Source organism: Podarcis vaucheri (genome assembly GCF_965113315.1).
Source record: "Podarcis vaucheri genome assembly, chromosome: 8".
Taxonomy (NCBI): domain Eukaryota; kingdom Metazoa; phylum Chordata; class Lepidosauria; order Squamata; family Lacertidae; genus Podarcis; species Podarcis vaucheri.
In genome coordinates, this window is record NC_138766.1 from 24303403 (window position 1) to 24323755 (window position 20353).

The following is a 20353-nucleotide window of genomic DNA, read 5'->3' on the forward strand; positions in this document are numbered from 1 at the left end:
GATTCCCGGGCATACAATAGACGTTTGTTCCCCTCGAAAAACTCACACATTGACTATAAGAAACGCACAGTTATGCCTTGACGAGCAAAACACCTTACTGATAATAAATTGTCCACTGATGGGCAGTAAATGCAGTTCGCTATTGTAATGTTTAAAGAGTCAAGTTTAACAGTACCCCTGCCAAGCGACTGCAGGACTTGTGAATTGGCTAAATGTACATTACCAATTTCCTCTTCGAAAGAAATAAACAAGCTTCGATCGTTGCAGATATGCTGAGATGCACCTGAGTCGATAACAAAAGACTTCCACTTGGCATCTTTAATTCTTTTACGATCTTTAGTCCGAGCGTGAAAAGCTCGCGGCTCGTTTCTGTCTCTACGGTACGATGTCGGCTGGTGGGCTGACGACCGTGATTGACAAACAGAAACAGGCTTGGGAGTACTTTGCTTTCTTTTGGATCTGCAGTCCTTTGCAAAATGTCCTTGCTTATTGCAGAACCAACAACGCTTTGCAGCTTTAAATGCAGTTGTATCACCACAGGTTTGCATATGGTGTTCCTCATTCTTTCTGGAAACAGGAATGCTTATGGCACAAGCCTCCCTTCTATCCAACTCGCCCATTAATCTTGCCGTTACCCCTTCCACAGTTAATTGTGCTGGTGGAACAGCAGATATCTGGCTAGCTATACCATCAAAGTCCTCATTAAGGGAACAAAGGATGATAAAAACATACTGAATATCAGGTACCTCCATGTCCCTTCGAATTAATTTGCCGCGTATTGCCTCCAGACGTCTCAAGTGTGCTGCCAAATCACCACCAGGCTACAACTTCGTCTGGTACAACTGCTTGAAAAACGTCAATGTAGACGCTGACTCTTTTCTAACATGCACTGCTGCAAGACTGTCCCACATTTCTTTGGCAGTTTTCTTATTTCTTATATAGACTACTTGCTGGTCGCTGACTGCCAAATTAATTATCGCCCTGGCTTTTGCATCTCCTTTCGACCAAGCATTAGTTACAGGGTTAGGAGGGTCATCAGTTACATAGGTCCATAGTTCTCTAGAGGTCAAAAGCGCCTCCACCCGAAAAGACCATAAACTATAGTTCTCATCTGTCAGCTGTGGGAAGACCAGAGCCTTCTCAGCTTCAGGAACCCGGTCAACCATTCTGGAACTCTTCCAGACCCACAAAAACTACGCTAACAGGAGAAGGAGTTTTCAAACCTTTCTCAGAGTCCAAAAATATGCAGCCATCCACTCAGCAGCTGGGCCCATAACCAAAGATGTTGACTTTTTGCAGTATGGTAGCGCTGCAGAGAGCTTGCTGGGGAGACCATGCATTAAAAAGAAAGGACTCAAAAATAACTTAAAGAAGGTTTTAATAAGAAAAACAAAAACTCCATTTACACTAAATATATTAACAAACAAACATGACCCAACCACCAACCCATCCCCCAGGGTAATGGGAGAGCTAGGTGCTGCCCCTTATATACTACACCCAGATGCTGACACGCCTTAATCAAATACAACTCAGCAGCACCTGCTATGTTTCACAGCTGTAAAGCTGGGTCTCGTTATCTTGCTCTGGCCCTTGCTCCGGCCCCTTAAAGACATACACATGGAGTGGAACAATGATGAACCTTTACATTTAAAGAAACCATTCAACAAAAATAAGTGCAATCTATTGCTATTTGCCCTTGGAGATCATAGGATCCCATGAATTGGGCATTTACCATATATTTAATGAGGGGTTTAAGGGATGAGTTAGGGAGAGTACACATGAGCCCAAAGTTTCATTCTTGACACCTCCTCAAAGTGTGTCACAACATCCCCTCTAAGGTACAGGTAAAGGTACCCCTGCCCATACGGGCCAGTCGTGACCGACTCTAGGGTTGTGCACCCATCTCACTTAAGAGGCCGGGGGCCAGCGCTGTCCAGAGACACTTCCGGGTCACGTGGCCAGCGTGACGAAGCTGCTCTGGCGAGCCAGCACCAGCGCAGCACAGCACACAAAAAAGCCGTTTACCTTCCCACTATAAAGCGGTACCTATTTATCTACTTGTACTTAAGAGTGCTTTCGAACTGCTAGGTGGGCAGGAGCTGGGACCGAACGACAGGAGCTCACCCCGCCGCGGGGATTCAAACCGCCGACCATACGATTGGCAAGTCCTAGGCGCTGAGGTTTTACCCACAGCGCTACCCGCTTCCCCCTCATTAATGTCTGGAATGCAAACGGAAAAATAAATGAGCCCTGACGGCCACATAGCAGCTCTCAAACTGCAGATAGTTCCCAAATGCTTCAAATATGGTGCCTTGGTGTTCCTCTTTTTGCACTTCAGCAAATATAATTATGATTTCTCACGATCTTGTGATTTTCAGAATGTAGCCTTGCCTCCAGGAAGCACATCCACCTAGATCTGCCCCATTTAACTAAACCGGAGGCATTATGGAGGGATAGAAGCCGACCTTTTGTGTTGGAAAACATGATAAACAGTAATAAACAAGTTTCTGAAAACTGTGGGAATTACAGAAAGTTTTGAAGGCAAAAGATAAAAGTGCAGCTGTGCCAAAGGAAATGAGATTCCCATTGCTCTACTATTGCCCCAAGAAAACATGATGCGCAGGTGTATATTTAGAAGCAGGCGCGGATGTCAGATGGTGGGGTCCCTCAGGCTCCTCAGCGACCTGCAAGATTATTAAAGAAGAGGCAACAGCTGCTTCTTGTAAAACCGCAAGGAAGATGGGGGTGCATAAAGCCCCAAAGAGCTGCATGGATCTCAAAGGGACAAATCTAGAAAAAGGCGTCCAGTGCCTGAGGAAATGGCTTAGTACCATCAAGTGGGAGTGTTCCAATAATATATGAAACAGAAAGCTGTTGTTGAAAGGGCTGTGGTATTCTGCAAGATAACTGATCTCTAACTTTCCATTCAGGCTGGCATTAAGGGTGGTCAAGAATAAGCTGGTGTGCTACTCAGAGGATGACGCTACATTTGATGTTAGATTACCCTGGGAGATGAAATCTATGGCTCACCAGATGTTGCTAGGACTTCCATCCTCCCTTACCACTGGCCATATTGGCTGAGGCTGATGGGAGTTAGTATCCAACAACATCCGGAGGGACACAGAATCCCCATTCCTGGGATAACCCAGCAACAACTTTGATCTGCTTTTCCAGAATTTAGCTGTTGTGTGAGTGTGCTGTATGGAGTAAACTTGCCAGTTTGAGTACACATTAAAATCAGTGTGATGCAGTGAGAGAGTATTGGATTTAGATCCTAGAAGTCCAGGGCCACATGCCTGTTTAGGGAAGTTTTTAATGCTTGATGTTTTATTGTGCTTTTAATATTCTGGTGGGAGCCGCTCAGAGTGTCTGGGGGACCCAGCCAGGTGGGTGGGATATAAACAAAGAAATATTGTTATTCTTATTGTTATTAAATTTAAGCCATGAAATCCACAAGGTGTTTTCTGGTCCAGAGCCACTAACTCACGGGCTTGTATCTTGGAAGAAGTGAAGGCTACAAATGTTATATATATATATATGGTCACTCCTATTATTGCAGTAAGGCAAACATCTAATAACCTTGTTCTTATCTCTTCTCTGTTTGGAAAGGGCAAATTGTACATTCAGGACACATGATATTACAAAACAAAGTTGATTTTATTGAGAAGTTCTAATTACACAACATGGTGCTAAGCTGTTTCTCCCTCAACGTATAATCAAATACTCCATAAAAAGTCTGTTCCTAGCAGCTTGCCAGCACAGAAAGGGGGAAAGAACCCAGAAGGGGGGGAATGTACGTAATACAATATGCAGGTACAAATTTAGGTGCTTCAACTTGAAAAGAATACAAAGAAGTGGAAACAGCGGTGGATTTCAGGCCAAATCTGATCAAAAAACCATTTAAATGCAGCACACTGCAGACAAAACAGCACAGTACATTTTTGATAACACAGGAGCCAACATCAAGCAAAGAAACAGAGAAAAGTTTATTTTTTATTTTTAAACCCAGAAACTAACAATCGATGCCATGTGTCTGAAGTGTGATATGTAAAGGGTAATTTTCTCTCAATAGATCTGATGGGCAGCATTATAAATAGCTGTCATGGGAAGTTTAGGGCATCCTAAACAAGAAGTTTATTGTGTCTCTTAATCAAAACAGAACAGCAACATACCAATCCTGACTCCAACCTGAGCTAGATCTAGACAAGTCAAAGAAGCAATTCAGTGAAACGTGTTGTAAACCGATACAGGGAAATCCAGTAGGGAAAGACAGGGCTCCACAGCGCCATCTGGTGTCGGTGTGTTATATAGCATATACAACACATATAAGGCTATAACACATATAAGAACTTCCTGACAGTAAGAGCTGTTTGACAGTGGAATTTGCTGCCAAGGAGTGTGGTGGAGTCTCCTACTTTGGAGGTCTTTAAGCAGAGGCTTGACAACCATATGTCAGGAGTGCTCTGATGGTGTTTCCTGCTTGGCAGGGGGTTGGACTCGATGGCCCTTGTGGTCTCTTCCAACTCTATGATTCTATTCTATGATTCTAAGGCGCTTTTTCTTTACCAATCTAGCTGAGTCCCTAGTATAACTAAATCTAGCGCCACCTAGTGACTACACAATGTAATGGCACTATCCACACAACATCTGAAGTTTTATAAAGTGCAAGTATTGGGATGGTGCGAACTTTCTTATACAACATAGATTATCTTTATTCATTAGAACAGTAAGATGAGAGGGACAGGGAAAGTGAGAGAAAGAGAATTCTCTCCAGAGCATGTGTGTAGGCTTGATACCTTCCTATACCATAGCTAGCAAGGCACTCTCTTTTAAGTTCTGTTTATTGACACTGCAGCAAAAGTGCATAGTGGACAACCATGTTTGCATAGATTCCCTGTTCCTTGTATTCCTTTGAGAAAATCCCATATGGATTTCCATGTCTGTAGGCAGCATTCAAAGTTTTCCACCCTTGGAATCCAAGACACTTATCTGATGCACTCGTGTTGGGAACTAGCAGCTTGGACATCTATTTTTTCTCTCTCTCTCTCGAAGCAGGTGTCATGTAATGAGTTGAATAGGATCCAAAATGCAGCAGTCTGATTGGTCCTAGAACAATAGGATTCAGAATGCAGTAGTCTGATTGGTCCTAGAACAAAGCAGCAGTATGAATGGTCTGCAGCAGCCACCCAATCTGGCTCCAGATGGAAGTGAATCCACAACCTGATTGGCCTACAGGAGAATTCCGGAATTAGCCAATCGCATGCAGCCCATTGTGTAAATAATGTATATAAAGCAGATACTTTGAGGGGACTTCCATTCCTCCTCGCCACTAAGAGCTGAATAAAGAGCATGAAATCCACTCTCGACTCTGAGTATATTTCACAGGTATAGGCTCACCAAATGTCAGGAAAATTCCTGCTATGTCCTGGTTTTCGGGTGTAAAAATGGCATCTGGGGGATTTTTGCCAATCCAGCAAAATGTCAGGGGAAACCTGGGTGTATGGCAACACAATGGAAAAAGCAGCAGAAACAGCTCATAAAACTTAAAATGAACTATTTTGGGGAGAGGTTTCTGGCTTTGTTTCCAATCTGGATTTGCAGGTGTCAGGGATGTTACTTTTTGAAATATGCAGGTGTGCTATGAAGCATCACTGCCAAAACTGTCACATTCTTGGAGCTAGTTTTACACTATCTGCCTCTAAATTGGAAGAAGTTGAAGTACACACACATATTCATTTAAGCAACAGAGGGTAATTTCTAAAGTTTTCCTTCATGCTATCTTGCGTGCACATTAAGCGACAATCGCACAAAATGAATCTTATAATGAGACATGTTCTTCCTTTGGTGCCTTCATATTTTCAAGCCGGGGATGGGGGGGGGGAGAGAGAAAATCATGTTTTCGTTTATGAAGCAATCACACCAAACTAAGGATCTCTCATTAGTATATGCAAGGGAGAAATGGAGAATCAGTCGTTCGGCTGTGAGCTATCTGGGAGAAACTTGCTGGCTGCCACTGAAGATAAAGGACTGGACAAAATGGACTTTTGGTATGATGACAGTTCTTTGAGAGAATATAGCAAGGGCAATTTAGTGCTCAAGAAGGTGGCAGCAGTCCACCTTCAGGCATGCTTAGAGGAAACTGATTACTTGGATCCATTGCCTGGTCATGGCACTGAAACCTCCTTGGTTACCATGGTTTCTCAGGAAAGAGATGGGAGGAGTGCTACCCTGCTTATTCTTCTTGGCCTCTCACCATCTTTCAGTACAGTTGACCATGGTATCTGTCTGGACCATCTCAGGGAAGTGTGGGGTTGGAGGCACTGTGCTTAGTAGTTGTGCTACAATCTTCAGGGACCTTCAAGAAAGTAGTTAAGACAGGCTACTGTTTGTCACCTGTGGTGTCCCACAGGGTTCTGTCTTGTGCCCTATGCTATTTAACATCTTTTCTTTTTCTTTTCTTTTTTACAAAAAAATACACATCACTTGGGAGGACAAGTGAACTAATATCAGTGTACTGGAAGAAGCAAAGATAACCAGTGTTGAAGCAATGATTCTTTTTTTATAAATTTTTATTGGTTTTTCACAATTTTTATAACCACAAACATTACACAATACAAACAAACAAACACATACACAAACATATATAATTTCAAATCCTTTTTTCTTAAACCTTACTTCACCGACTTCCCCATACCTCCCCTTTCTGCATCCCAATTTCCAAATTTGTTTCAGCAAATCCTGCCCCTTGATTTTATCCGATTTTCACTTATTCTTTTCTTTTACTTAGTCTTTTACGGCTGTAATCCCCCTTTTTCTAAAACCTTAACATTTTAGCATTCATTAATTTTACAGTGTTTCTTAAGATAGATTTTAAATTCCTTCCAATCTTCACCCACTGTCTCTTTCCCCTGGTCACGGATTCTGCCAGTTATTTCGGCCAGTCCCATGTAGTCTATCACCTTCATCTGCCATTCTTCCAGAGTGGGTAGATCTTGTGTCTTCCAATACTTTGCGATAAGTATTCTTGCTGCTGTTGTAGCATACATAAAAAAAGTTCTATCTTTCTTTGACACCAATTGGCCGACAATGCCCAAGAGAAAGGCCTCTGATTTCTTAGGGAAAGTACATTTAAGTACCTTTTTCATTTCATTATATATCATTTCCCAGAAAGCCTTAATCTTCAGGCACGTCCACCAAAGGTGATAAAAAGTACCTTCAGTTTCTTTACATTTCCAACAGTTATTGTCAGGCAAATGATAATTTTTTGCTAGCTTGACTGGGGTCATGTACCACCTATAGATCATTTTCATAATATTTTCCTTTAAGGCATTACATGCCGTAAATTTTATACCGGTGGTCCACAACCGTTCCCAGTCAGCAAACATGATATTATGACCAATGTCCTGTGCCCACTTAATCATAGCTGATTTAACTGTTTCATCTTGTGTATTCCATTTCAGCAACAAGTTATACATTCTTGACAAATTCTTAGCATTGGGTTCTAACAGTTCTGTTTCTAGTTTTGATTTCTCCACCTGGAAGCCAATTTTCCTGTCATGTTTATAAACCTCCATTATTTGATAATAATGGAGCCAGTCACGTACTTTAGACTTCAATTTCTCATAGCTCTGTAGTTTCAATTTATCACCCTCTTGTTCCAGAATTTCCCAATATTTTAGCCATTTGGCCTCCATATTGAGTTTTTTCACGGCTTTAGCCTCCATTGGCGACAACCACCTTGGGGTTTTGTTTTCCATCAAATCTTTATATCTGATCCAGACATTATATAGTGCTTTCCTAACAATATGATTTTTGAAAGCTTTATGCGCTTTAACCTTATCATACCATAGATATGCATGCCATCCAAATACATTATTGAAACCTTCCAAGTCCAAGATATCTGTATTCTCGAGGAGCAGCCACTCTTTCATCCAGCAGAAAGCTGCTGATTCATAATACAGTTTTAAGTCCGGCAGGGCAGATCCCCCTCTTTCCTTTGCATCCGTTAAAATTTTAAACTTTATTCTGGGTTTTTTGCCCTGCCAGACAAATTTAGAAATGTCTTTCTGCCACCTCTTGAAACAGTCCATCTTGTCAAGAATTTGCAATGTTTGAAACAAAAACAACATTCTAGGCAGTACATTCATCTTAATAACTGCAATTCGGCCTAACAAGGAAAGCTTCAAATTTGACCATATTTCTAAATCCTTTTTAACTTCTGTCCAACATTTCTCATAGTTATCTTTAAACAAATTCACATTCTTAGATGTCATATTAACCCCCAAGTATTTCACCTTCTTAACCACTGTCAACCCTGTTTCATTCTGGAATCTCTCCCTTTCCATAGCTGTTAATTTTTTCTCCAAAACTTTAGTTTTCTGTTTATTCATCTTGAATCCTGCAACTTGACCAAATTCTTGAATTAGTTCTAAAACTCTTTTCGTGCTAGTGTCTGGCTCTTGTAAAGTAAGTACCGAATCATCTGCAAAAGCCCTTAACTTATACTGTTTGGCTCCGACCTGGACCCCTTTAACCAGCTGGTCACTTCTAATCATGTTTAGCAAAACCTCCAGTACTGATATAAAAAGCAGTGGGGAAATTGGGCACCCCTGTCGTGTCCCTTTTTCTATTTTAAATTCTTCCGTTATCACATTATTTACAATTAATTTAGCCTTTTGTTCTGAATATATTGCACCCATACCATTCTCAAAGCCTTGCCCTACCCCATCCCATGCAGATTCTTCTTCATAAAACTCCAAGAGATATTGTCAAAGGCTTTCTCCGCATCCACAAATATCAGAACTGCTTTAGTGTTTATGTTCACCTCTAATAATTCCAAAATATCTATAATATTCCTCACATTATCTGACAAGTGTCTTCTTGGAAGAAAGCCTGCTTGGTCCTTATGAATCTCTTCCACCAATACTTTTTTCAATCTTTTTGCCAAAATGTCTGCAAAAATTTTGTAATCCACATTAAGTAATGATATAGGGCGGTAGTTCTTAAGCTGAGTCTTTTCAGTCTCTGTTTTCGGTATGAGTGTAATATACGCTTCTTTCCACGATTCTGGTGCCCTTTTCCCCTCTAAAATTTCATTACAGACTTCCTTCAAAGGTTGTAACAGCCACTCCTTCAAAGCTTTGTAGTATCTGGAAGTCAACCCATCTGGTCCTGGAGATTTGCCCAATTGCATGTTTTGAATGGCACCTTCTATCTCTTGTTCAGTTATTTTCTGATTCAGGTCTATTTTACTTTGGTGAGAGATTTTTTGCAAACCAAATTTCTTAAGAAACTCATCTATGTCCTTTTCATTCTGCGGCCCTTGTGAATATTTTTTTTTGAAATAGCTCTGGAAACAATTTCTAATCTCATTTGGCTTATAAATGTTCTTTCCTTCCACTTCTAGGCTTGTAACCGTATTTAATTTTTGTCTTTTCTTCAATTGCCAAGCCAGAAGTTTACCACACTTGTCCGCAGATGAAGCAATGATTCTTCAACATCAACTTGGTTGGATTGGTCATGTTGTATGGATGCCTGATTATTGTCTTCCAAAGCAACTGCTCTATTCCGAACGTAAAAATGGAACATGTAATACTGATGGTCAACAAAAGAGGTTTAAAGACTGTCTCAAGGCAAATCTAAAAAAATTGTATAAACACTGACAACTGGGAAACAAAGGTGTCATGGGCTTTGAAGATGCTCGAACTCAGGACGCAAGGAAGAAACATGCTAAGAAGAAGGCACGCTTGGCAAATCCACACTGTGATCAACTCCCGCCTGGAAACCAATGTCCCCACTGTGGAAGGACGTGTGGGTCCAGAATTGGCCTCCACAGTCACTTACGGACTCATTGTTAAAACCATGTCTATGGAAGACAATTTTACTCGGCTACGAGTGATCACCAAAGAAGAAGATTTGTTGTTGTTTAGTCGTTTAGTCGTGTCCGACTCTTCGTGACCCCATGGACCAGAGCACGCCAGGCACTTCTGTCCTCCACTGCCTCCCGCAGTTTGATCAAGCTCATGCTGGTAGCTTCAAGAACACCATCCAACCATCTCATTCTCTGTCGTCCCCTTCTCCTTGTGCCCTCCATCTTTCCCAACATGAGGGTCTTTTCCAGGGAGTCTTCTCTTCTCATGAGGTGGCCAAAGTATTGGAGCCTCAGCTTCACGATCTGTCCTTCCAGTGAGCGCTCAGGGCTGATTTCCTTCAGAATGGAGAGGTTTGATCTTCTTGCAGTCCATGGGACTCTCAAGAGTCTCCTCCAGCACCATAATTCAAAAGCATCAATTCTTCGGCGATCAGCCTTCTTTATGGTCCAGCTCTCACTTCCATACATCACTACTGGGAAAACCATGGCTTTTACTATACGGACCTTTGTTGGCAAGGTGATGTCTCTGCTTTTTAAGATGTTGTCTAGGTTTGCCATCGCCTTTCTCCCAAGGAGCAGGCGTCTTTTAATTTCGTGACTGCTGTCACCATCTGCATTGATCATGGAGCCCAAGAAAGTAAAATCTCTCACTGCCTCCATTTCTTCCCCTTCTATTTGCCAGGAGGTGATGGGCCCAGTGGCCATGATCTTCGTTTTTTTGATGTTGAGCTTCAGACCATATTTTGCGCTCTCCTCTTTCACCCTCATTAAAAGGTTCTTTAATTCCTCTTCACTTTCTGCCATCAAGGTTGTGTCATCTGCATATCTGAGGTTGTTGATATTTCTTCCGGCAATCTTAATTCCGGCTTGGGATTCATCCAGCCCAGCCTTTCGCATGATGAATTCTGCATATAAGTTAAATAAGCAGGGAGACAATATACAGCCTTGCCGTACTCCTTTCCCAATTTGGAACCAATCAGTTGTTCCATATCCAGTTCTAACTGTAGCTTCTTGTCCCACATAGAGATTTCTCAGGAGACAGATGAGGTGATCAGGCACTCCCATTTCTTTAAGAACTTGCCATAGTTTGCTGTGGTCAACACAGTCAAAGGCTTTTGCATAGTCAATGAAGCAGAAGTAGATGTCTTTCTGGAACTCTCTAGCTTTCTCCATTATCCAGCGCATGTTTGCAATTTGGTCTCTGGTTCCTCTGCCTCTTCTAAATCCAGCTTGCACTTCTGGGAGTTCTCGGTCCACATACTGCTTGAGCCTTCCTTGTAGAATTTTAAGCATAACCTTGCTAGCGTGTGAAATGAGTGCAATTGTGCGGTAGTTGGAGCATTCTTTGGCACTGCCTTTCTTTGGGATTGGGATGTAGACTGATCTTCTCCAATCCTCTGGCCACTGCTGAGTTTTCCAAACTTGCTGGCATATTGAGTGTAGCACCTTAACAGCATCATCTTTTAAAATTTTAAACAGTTCAGCTGGAATACCATCACTTCCACTGGCCTTGTTATTTGCAGTGCTTTCTAAGGCCCATTTGACTTCACTCTCCAGGATGTCTGGCTCAAGGTCAGCAACCACACTACCTGGGGTGTACGAGACATCCATATCTTTCTGGTATAATTCCTCTGTGTATTCTTGCCACCTCTTCTTGATGTCTTCTGCTTCAGTTAGGTCTTTACCACTTTTGTCCTTTATTATGGTAATCTTTGTACGAAATGTTCCTTTCATATTTCCGATTTTCTTGAACAGATCTCTGGTTCTTCCCATTCTGTTGCTTTCCTCTATTTCTTTGCATTGCTCGTTTAAGAAGGCCTTCTTGTCTCTCCTTGCTATTCTTTGGAAATCTGCATTCAATTTCTTGTATCTTTCATTATCTCCCTCGCATTTTGCTTGCCTTCTCTCCTCCGCTATTTGTAAGGCCTCGTTGGACAGCCACTTTGCTTTCTTGCATTTCTTTTTCATTGGGATGGTTTTAGTTGCTGCCTCCTGTATAATGTTGCGAGCCTCCACCCATAGTTCTTCAGGCACTCTGTCCAGCAAATCTAAATCCTTAAACCTGTTCCTCACTTCCACTGTGTATTCATAAGGGATTTGGTTTAGATTGTATCTTACCTGTCCAGTGGTTTTTCCTACTTTCTTCAGTTTAAGCTTGAATTTTGCTATAAGAAGCTGATGATCTGAGCCACAGTCAGCTCCAGGTCTTGTTTTTGCTGACTGTATAGAGCTTCTCCATCTTTGGCTGCAGAGAATATAATCAATCTGATTTCGATGTTGCCCATCTGGGGATGTCCATGTGTAGAGTCGTCTCTTGTGTTGTTGGAAAAGCGTGTTTGTGATGACCAGCTTGTTCTCTTGGCAGAACTCTATTAGCCTTTGCCCTGCTTCGTTTTGATCTCCAAGGCCAAACTTGCCAGTTGTTCCTTTTATCTCTTGATTCCCTACTTTAGCATTCCAATCCCCTATAATGAGCAGAACATCCTTCTTTGGTGTCACTTCTATAAGGTCTTGTAAGTCTTCATAGAATTGGTCAATTTCAGTTTCTTCAGCACCAGTAGTTGGTGCATAAACTTGGATTACTGTGATGTTAAAAGATCTGCCTTGGATTCGTATCGAGATCATTCTATCATTTTTGAGACTGCATCCCAGTACAGCTTTCGCCATTCTTTTGTTGACTATGAGGGCCACTCCATTTCTTTTACGAGTTTCTTGCCCACAGTAGTAGATATGATAGTCATCCGAACTGAATTCGCCCATTCCCGTCCATTTTAGCTCACTGATGCCCAGGATGTCAATATTTATTCTCGCCATCTCATTTTTGACCACATCCAACTTACCCAGGTTCATGGTTCTTACATTCCAGGTTCCTATGCAATATTTTTCTTTACAGCATTGGACTTTCCTTTCGCTTCCAGGCATATCCGCAACTGAGCGTCCTTTCGGCTTTGGCCCAGCCGCTTCATCAGCTCTGGATCTACTTGTACTTGTCCTCCGCTCTTCCCCAGTAGCATGTTGGACACCTTCCGACCTGAGGGGCTCATCTTCCAGCGTCATAACTTTTATATGCCTGTTGTCTTTGTCCATGGAGTTTTCTTGGCAGGGATACTGGAGTGGCTTGCCGGTTCCTACTCCAGGTGGATCACGTTTGGTCAAAACTCTCCACTATGACCTGTTCATCTTGGGTGCCCTGCTCGGCATAGTTCATAGCTTCTCTGAGTTCTTCAAGCCCCTTCGCCACGGCAAGGCAGTGATCCATGAAGGGGGAAGAAGATTTAACATCTACCTGAAGCCTCCGGGAGCTGTCATCAGGAGATCTGGAGAGAAGCATCATCAGCATACAGTTCTGTTTCTCTGTTCCATCTGAATCAGGAGAGGCATTTGAGATGTTTGGTGCTTGGAGCAGGTGATGGAGTAGGTGGTGTGAGTCGATAAATTGAGGCTGAATCCTGAAGGGATTCTTGGGTAATGTTTAGCATGTTTTTTTAGCATGGGTTTTTTTCCTTTGGCAGTAGCTCTCTCATGTGATTGGCTGACTATGAGTCACATGAGAGAGACATTCTATTCCGTTGTGACTGTTAGTCAAGTAACTGTCATTTTTAACTTTTTTTCTGTTCGTGTGTGTGTGTGTGTGTGTGTGTGTGGAGAATGGCTGCTGAGAGAGGTTTCTCTGGATGTTGCTGAGGACAGTGTGTGGGTGTAGCCTGTCTGGGATGAAGCAGACAGAGGAAGATCCTCAAACGTTAATTAATAAGGAGAAAGGAACAAAGTGAATAAGCATGAGATTGTAGATGTGTTCTTCTCAGTTATATGTTTATGAAAGTAAAGTTCTTTTGAATATACAGTGGTACCTTGGTTCTCAAACTTAATCCGTTCCGGAAGTCCGTTCCAAAACAAAAGTGTTCCAAAACCAAGGCGTGCTTTCCCAAAGAAAGTAATGCAAGATGGATTAATCCATTCCAGGCTTTTAAAAACAACCCCTAAAACATCAGTTTAACATGAGTTTTACTGTCTAATGAGACCACTGATTCATAAAATGAAAGCAATAAACAATGCACTGCAGTCACACAGTCAATCAGTCAATAGCTGAACTGGGTTCCACACAGTCACAAAAACAAACAAAAAAAGAGCCGCAAAAACAAAAATGCAAAATAAATAGCAAAAACAGACAGACCTCAGCATAATACTCAAAACGGAAGTGTGGCACTCAAAACGGAAGCATAACACCCAAAACGGAGCACGTTCGGCTTCCGAAAAACATTCACAAACTGGAACACTTACTTCTGGGTTTGCAGCATTTGGGTTCCAAGTTGTTTGAGTGCCAAGGCACTTGAGAACCAAGACACCACTGTAAAGAGTCTGGACCAGGCATAGGCAAACTCCGGCCCTCCAGATGTTTGGGACTACAGTTCCCATCATCCCTGACCAATCTCCTGTTAGCTAGGAATGATGGGAATTGTAGTCCCAAACATCTGGAGGGCCGGAGTTTGCCTATGCCTGGTCTGGACATTGCGTATCATCAATACACACACACACACACACACACACACACACCAGCACCACGAGCACAACAACACATTTTCCACTCCCACCCTAGTCCTGCTCTCAAGTGTGTGCACACACAGTGGAGACCGAAGGATACAGGTATCTGTTGTACTCTGCCACAATCTTCTGCAATCACATAGGCACAATAATAACAACAATAAATGATCCATTGGCTTGTGAAGGAAAAGGAGGATGCCTTACAGTGAGTCACACCAGTCTAACCATCTAGTTCAGTATTGTCTACATTGATTGGCTCTCCAGGGTAGCAGGCAGGGCCATTCCCGGCCCTATGAACCTGGGACCTTCTGCATGCAAACCAGATGCTCTACCACAGCGTCTCCCTAGTGGATTGTTGAATGCCAAAGATGAAGTGCCTCTGGGCCTGAGTCCAGAGATCTGCTCAGCAGGCTGCCCAATTACCTGCATGTGCCCAGCTGCTCAACAGATAATGAGCAGCCTGCTGTGCATATTTCGGGATTATGTGCACATGCCTAGCCGCTTTAACAGCACCAGCCACCCAGGGTAATAGATTGATTTAGTCCTTTCTCAAAAGTCAAGGATCCAATTTTCTCAATGTAAAATCTGTGTGATATCCAGGATAAATATAAGTGAATAAAAACCTCCATTCTGCCATGAAAAGGTAGATCCTGCAGAGAATTATTAAAAAGGGAAGTCACATCATAATGACATAAAAACTTCCATGCTGGCTTTGGGTGAGACAAGATGTATTTTAAAATTGTGTTACATTAATAAAAAAAATTAGCTTAATATGCCAATTATCTTTCCAGTGAAAGGGTTCTCCCCCCCCCTCCTACTCTCATTCAAGCAGGTCTAGAATTTGGGGAGCTATTTGAACGATTTGATCCCTTTTAATCATTTTATATAAGAGAGAAACTCTGATACAAAGGAAACTCTGAGATTGCTTAAAAATAGCTCACCCTTTCTCTGTTTAATTTGTCTCCCTGTTGTATTTGCTTTAGATACTCTCAGCATTTTACTTAAAAAATAATTTTTAAAAGACTCTGAAGGTCTAGACCAGCCTTCCTGAACTTGGTGCCCCCTGAATGATTTGGACTACAATGCCCATCAGCACAGACTGTGAAAGGGAATGATGGATTTTGTAGTCCAAAGGATCTACCCATCTGAGAAAGGCTGATCTAGAATAAGTCATTTTCCACAATACACTTTCACCCCAATAGATCTTTTTTATGAAGCGACAAATCTCTTTTAAAATATACATTGAGCAAGAGATTTTTGTTGTTGTTGCCTTAAGCCAACCAATGTCAGAAGCCATAGTCAGTTGATGGTCAGCCATAAAAAAAACAACAAAACACTGGTGTGAGTGAAGTTAGCTCTTTATTCAAAGAAACAAAAACAGTTCAGGCCTACTGATAACAGTAACTCTTCCCTGTAGGTCTTGCTCCAATGAGGCAGTTGCAAGAAGTCTCCTCCTCTCCAAGCAATCGGAGACTGTGTCTGCACACAACCAGTCTCTCTGCTCTTTTCATCTCTCTGCATGTTCTGGGAGAGCAGCAGGGAGGGGAGCTGGTCGCAGCAGGAGGGAAGACTCCTTGGTTTCTTCAGCAGCCTGCTTCTTCTCCTTCTCCTGTCCCCACTCCTCTCCAGCCACTGAATCAGGACTTCTCTCGGCCCCAGCTTCTTCCTGCTCACTAAACCCCGTTGCATCTTCCATTTCCAACACCACCACTGTGATAGGAATTTTGAGGTCTTAGATATATGGTAATGTTCGTAAGTGTACCAACCAAGCATGTACATAGATCAGCACAAGAAGACCGACCTGAAACCATTTTGATTCCCAAACTGACCAAATGTTTTCCCTGCAAGGAGGGGGGGGTCAGGGAGCCTTCCCATTGTCTCAGGAATTGAGTAATCAGCATTTTAATGGGTGACAGACTATCAGGAAAGACAATCAGGAAAGGCAATGAGATAACCTGGCAAACAGGAAAAACAACATTCAAATTTATGTTTTAGACCACCTTTTCTGTGATGTAGGTATGATGTATCTGGGGGGTGGTCTTAGGTTACACCCCTTCTGTGATGTATGTATGATGTTTCTAGGGGTGGTCTTGATCTACAGGGTGGCAATTTCAAAAGTCTATATAAGGGCTTGCGCACCATTGTTCTGGGTTCCTCCTCCCTGTGTGTGGTGAGTGAGGACCCTGTTGCAGCAGATCAATAAAGATCAGGCTTACTAGCTGCTTTGCTTCTCAATATTCTCTGGTCGGCCTCTGTTATTTTCTCCAATAAGGAACCTACGTAAGGACTCTATATGGGCTCTTGGATACCCCATAAGGGGAAAAGGGCAGATTTTGTTTACAACACCACCCCCGCCAGTCTGCTCCCTCTGACCACTCCTCATTTGTTCCCAGTGCCTGGTTGCTATTAGTAGCCGAGCGACTGAATTTTGATCTAACTGCAGCTTCCAGCCTCCCTCCCTCCAGCCTGATGTTTTGCGCTACAACTTCCATCAACCCTAGCTTGCATGTTCCAAAATATCTAGAGGGCACCAGGTTGGTAATGGCTACAGCCACAGTAACAAGGTGGGTTGGTGGGTTGCTACAACATGGAGAATGGTCGCTAGGCACTTTCTTCCTTGTGCCTATCCCTTGTGTTTCTCCAGAGGACCTGCGTGTGGTAGCGATTGAACTGCCACCCAGTCAGCTCTAGTCTCTATCCCCTCACATCCCAGTGGTTGAAGACTGCTTGCTCTGTCTCTTTTGCCAGCATTGGAAAGAAGTATAAGGGAGCTTCTTATTTTCCTATATTCCACTGTTTGCAGGTTACACATAAACTTTTCTTATTTCCCCCTTTTGGAATGATGCATATTCAGCTTGGCAAGTTAACTCCTGTCTGAATTGCTTACAAGGAGAGATGCTTAATACTATTAAGATATACACAGAAATGGTAAGTGTTAACATTATTCCAGTATTTTATTTTATTTTTGAAAAAAAATAAAATCAAAGCACAACAGCAATAGTCGCTGGGTTACCTTCACTCCTCTCCACTTCTCTTTAATCATGAAGAATGCCCCAGGCTGTCGAAAAGGCAGCCTTCAGCATTGCTTAGTGAAGGGAGCTTAGTGCTGTCAGCCATCTTATCTCTCCAGTTGTATAGGTGATACAGCTTTTATCTGGAAGCATAAACATTAAAATGGAGCTATAATCCTATCTTAGTCCTCTAGATGATCTCCAGCTGCATCTCAGGTATGAAGGGACTTCCTTGCTTTCAGATGGATCTATTATTGGTAATTGTAATAGATGATTTTTAAAAAAATTAAAAAATATATACTTTTGTATAACACAAGGGACAAGAATTTATAGAGGGTGAATACAAATGATGATTTAGCTGCTAAATCATTGTTCATATTCATCCTACATTTACCTACTGATACACCACACTGGTTGAGGTGTGGTAAACTACCAACTGACTTCCAAATGTCACCCACATTACCAACACCTTTCATGAGTACCACAGCAGGTACTGATAGGCACACCAGTACCAAGAGCTGCCATGCTACCAGCGCTTCCTCCTCAAGCTGGATGAGGAGAATGCATTTGTGATATTTTGATGTGTTGTATGCTTTTATAAGAAAATTACAGGGGGGAATATAGTGAATTTGCCAAATGATTCTTCATAAGCAGGGAGTTCTACACAATTAAAAGGTAAAGGTAATGGGACCCCTGACCATTAGGTCCAGTCGTGGCCGACTCTGGGGTTGTGGCGCTCATCTCGCTTTATTGGCTGAGGGAGCCGGCGTACAGCTTCCAGGTCATGTGGCCAGAATGACTAAGCCGCTTCTGGCGAACCAGAGCAGTGCACAGAAATGCCGTTTACCTTCCTGCTGGAATGGTACCTATTTATCTACTTGCACTTTGATATGCTTTCGAACTGCTAGGTTGGCAGGAGCAGGGACCAAGCAATGGGAGCTCACCGAGTCGCTGGGTTTCAAACCACTGACCTTCTGAACGGCAAGCCCTAGGCTCTGTGGTTTAACCCACAGCGCCACCCGATTAGGGTGTCGTTAATAAAAAGGCCCTGCTCCTTATCCCAATGTGCTGTGCTTCACCAACACCCTGAGGAAAACAACCTCCAAATATCTTGAATCTGAGTGTAGCATAGATGAAAGAACAAAGCATAATTCTGGATTCATATTGCGCAGGATTGTAAAAGTTAATAAGAGTTCTTTAAATTGAGCGAGCCCAGCAACAGGCCAGAGAGCAACTATTTGAGTTTAGGTACAGTAAATTTTGAGGGCCTAACTATATGTTACTCACAAATATGAGTAATGAATCCCAACAGGATTTCTTCAAAGGAAGGGGAGAAAAGCTATTTTAGGAGAGGGCAATACGGAACAGAGAAGTGTCAGGTGATGAGTTTTACATGTTCCTCACCCACTTCTTCATGCCAAATAGCAAAAAAAAAAAAAAAAACCTACCCCCCCAAGCCACTTTCTGGTTAGCAGGTTTCCAAATGTGCCTCACAAGCAAGCATTGAGAATTCAGCAGCAGCTTGGGGTATGATTTGGAGTGGAGACGTTGAGAATAGGGAAAAGGTTAAATCACCTCCCAGGCCACTTCTTCCGTCTAAATTGCTTCCTCCTAGAGTGGCTTTTTTCTTTTCTTTTTCCAAACAGCCATCAGGGTTCATGAGTTTTCAAGTACATTTAGTTATGCCCTCGGAAATGAGTCACTTGTTGCCGTGCCCCATTCAGCCGAAATCTCAAGGTACCCTTCAAAGCCATCCCCATTTAGAGCACATTCTAGCACTCCAAACCCTGCAGTGTGACTTCAATGGATCTTGCCAAGAAATGGAATGTATTTAAATCAAAGCTGAGATTCTGAGGAATATTAGCTCTGAACCAAATACCAGAACTGGTGAGGAATGCTGTGCACAATGAATTGCCTAAAATGAACAGCCTGTAGCAAGTGCAACAGTCTCCCTAACTCCTCTAACATAAAAGAAATGTGCCTGCAATCAAGAGATATCTATAATAGAGGAAAGCATAAACAGAAGAATTCTGGGTTCGATTGTGGGATGTTGTTGTTTTACAAAAGAACATTAATAGAAAGTATAATGCAAGACTGCATGAATAAGGAAGTCCAGAATTTGAGGTATACGGATAGGAAAGCTTTTGCTTCAATTATTCAGCAGCAAGCAGCTGTTGGATTGTTTCAGACCAGAGCAATAATGCTGATTTCTTGGAGGGAAAATGCATGCCCCATATATAGATATACAAGTCCATGTGTATTTAATTACAGGTTACTTTGGTGGTGGGCAAAGGCCACACCAATATAGCTTGCCTACCATAAACATACAATGCTTTTCAAAATATAACTACAGTTTAAAAGGCAGCTGTTGAACACTACTTTTACATCGGATACCATAGCAATATGTTTGAAACAGCAGTATAGAGTCCAGCAGGTGAAAAACCCATCAATTCCAAAAAACACATACACAAAAACTTGCCTAATTTAGGGGTAAGCAACCTGAAATATGTACTGTAGGATTTTAAAACTGCTTAAAGATTTGCATTGTTGAGGCCATGGGCAATTCCATTAGGAGGGAGTTCCTCCAGATTTCAATACATTTTAGATCATAGGAGAAACATGGTGGTCTTTGGAAAAAAATATGTACAGTGGTGCCTCGCAAGACGAAAAGAATCCGTTCTGTGATTCTCTTCGTCTAGCGGTTTTTTCGTCTTGCGAAGCAAGCCCATTGACGGATTAGCGGATTAGCACTATTAGCAGCTTTTAGCAGCTTTTAGCAGCTTTTAGCAGCTTATCTGCTGATTGGATCAGCTGATAACCGGCTTAGCGGCTTACAAAAAGGGGGGGGAAGGAAAAAACCCCAGCAGGAACTCGCAAGACATTGTCGTCTTGCGATGCAAGCCCATAGGAAATTCGTTTTGCGAAGCAC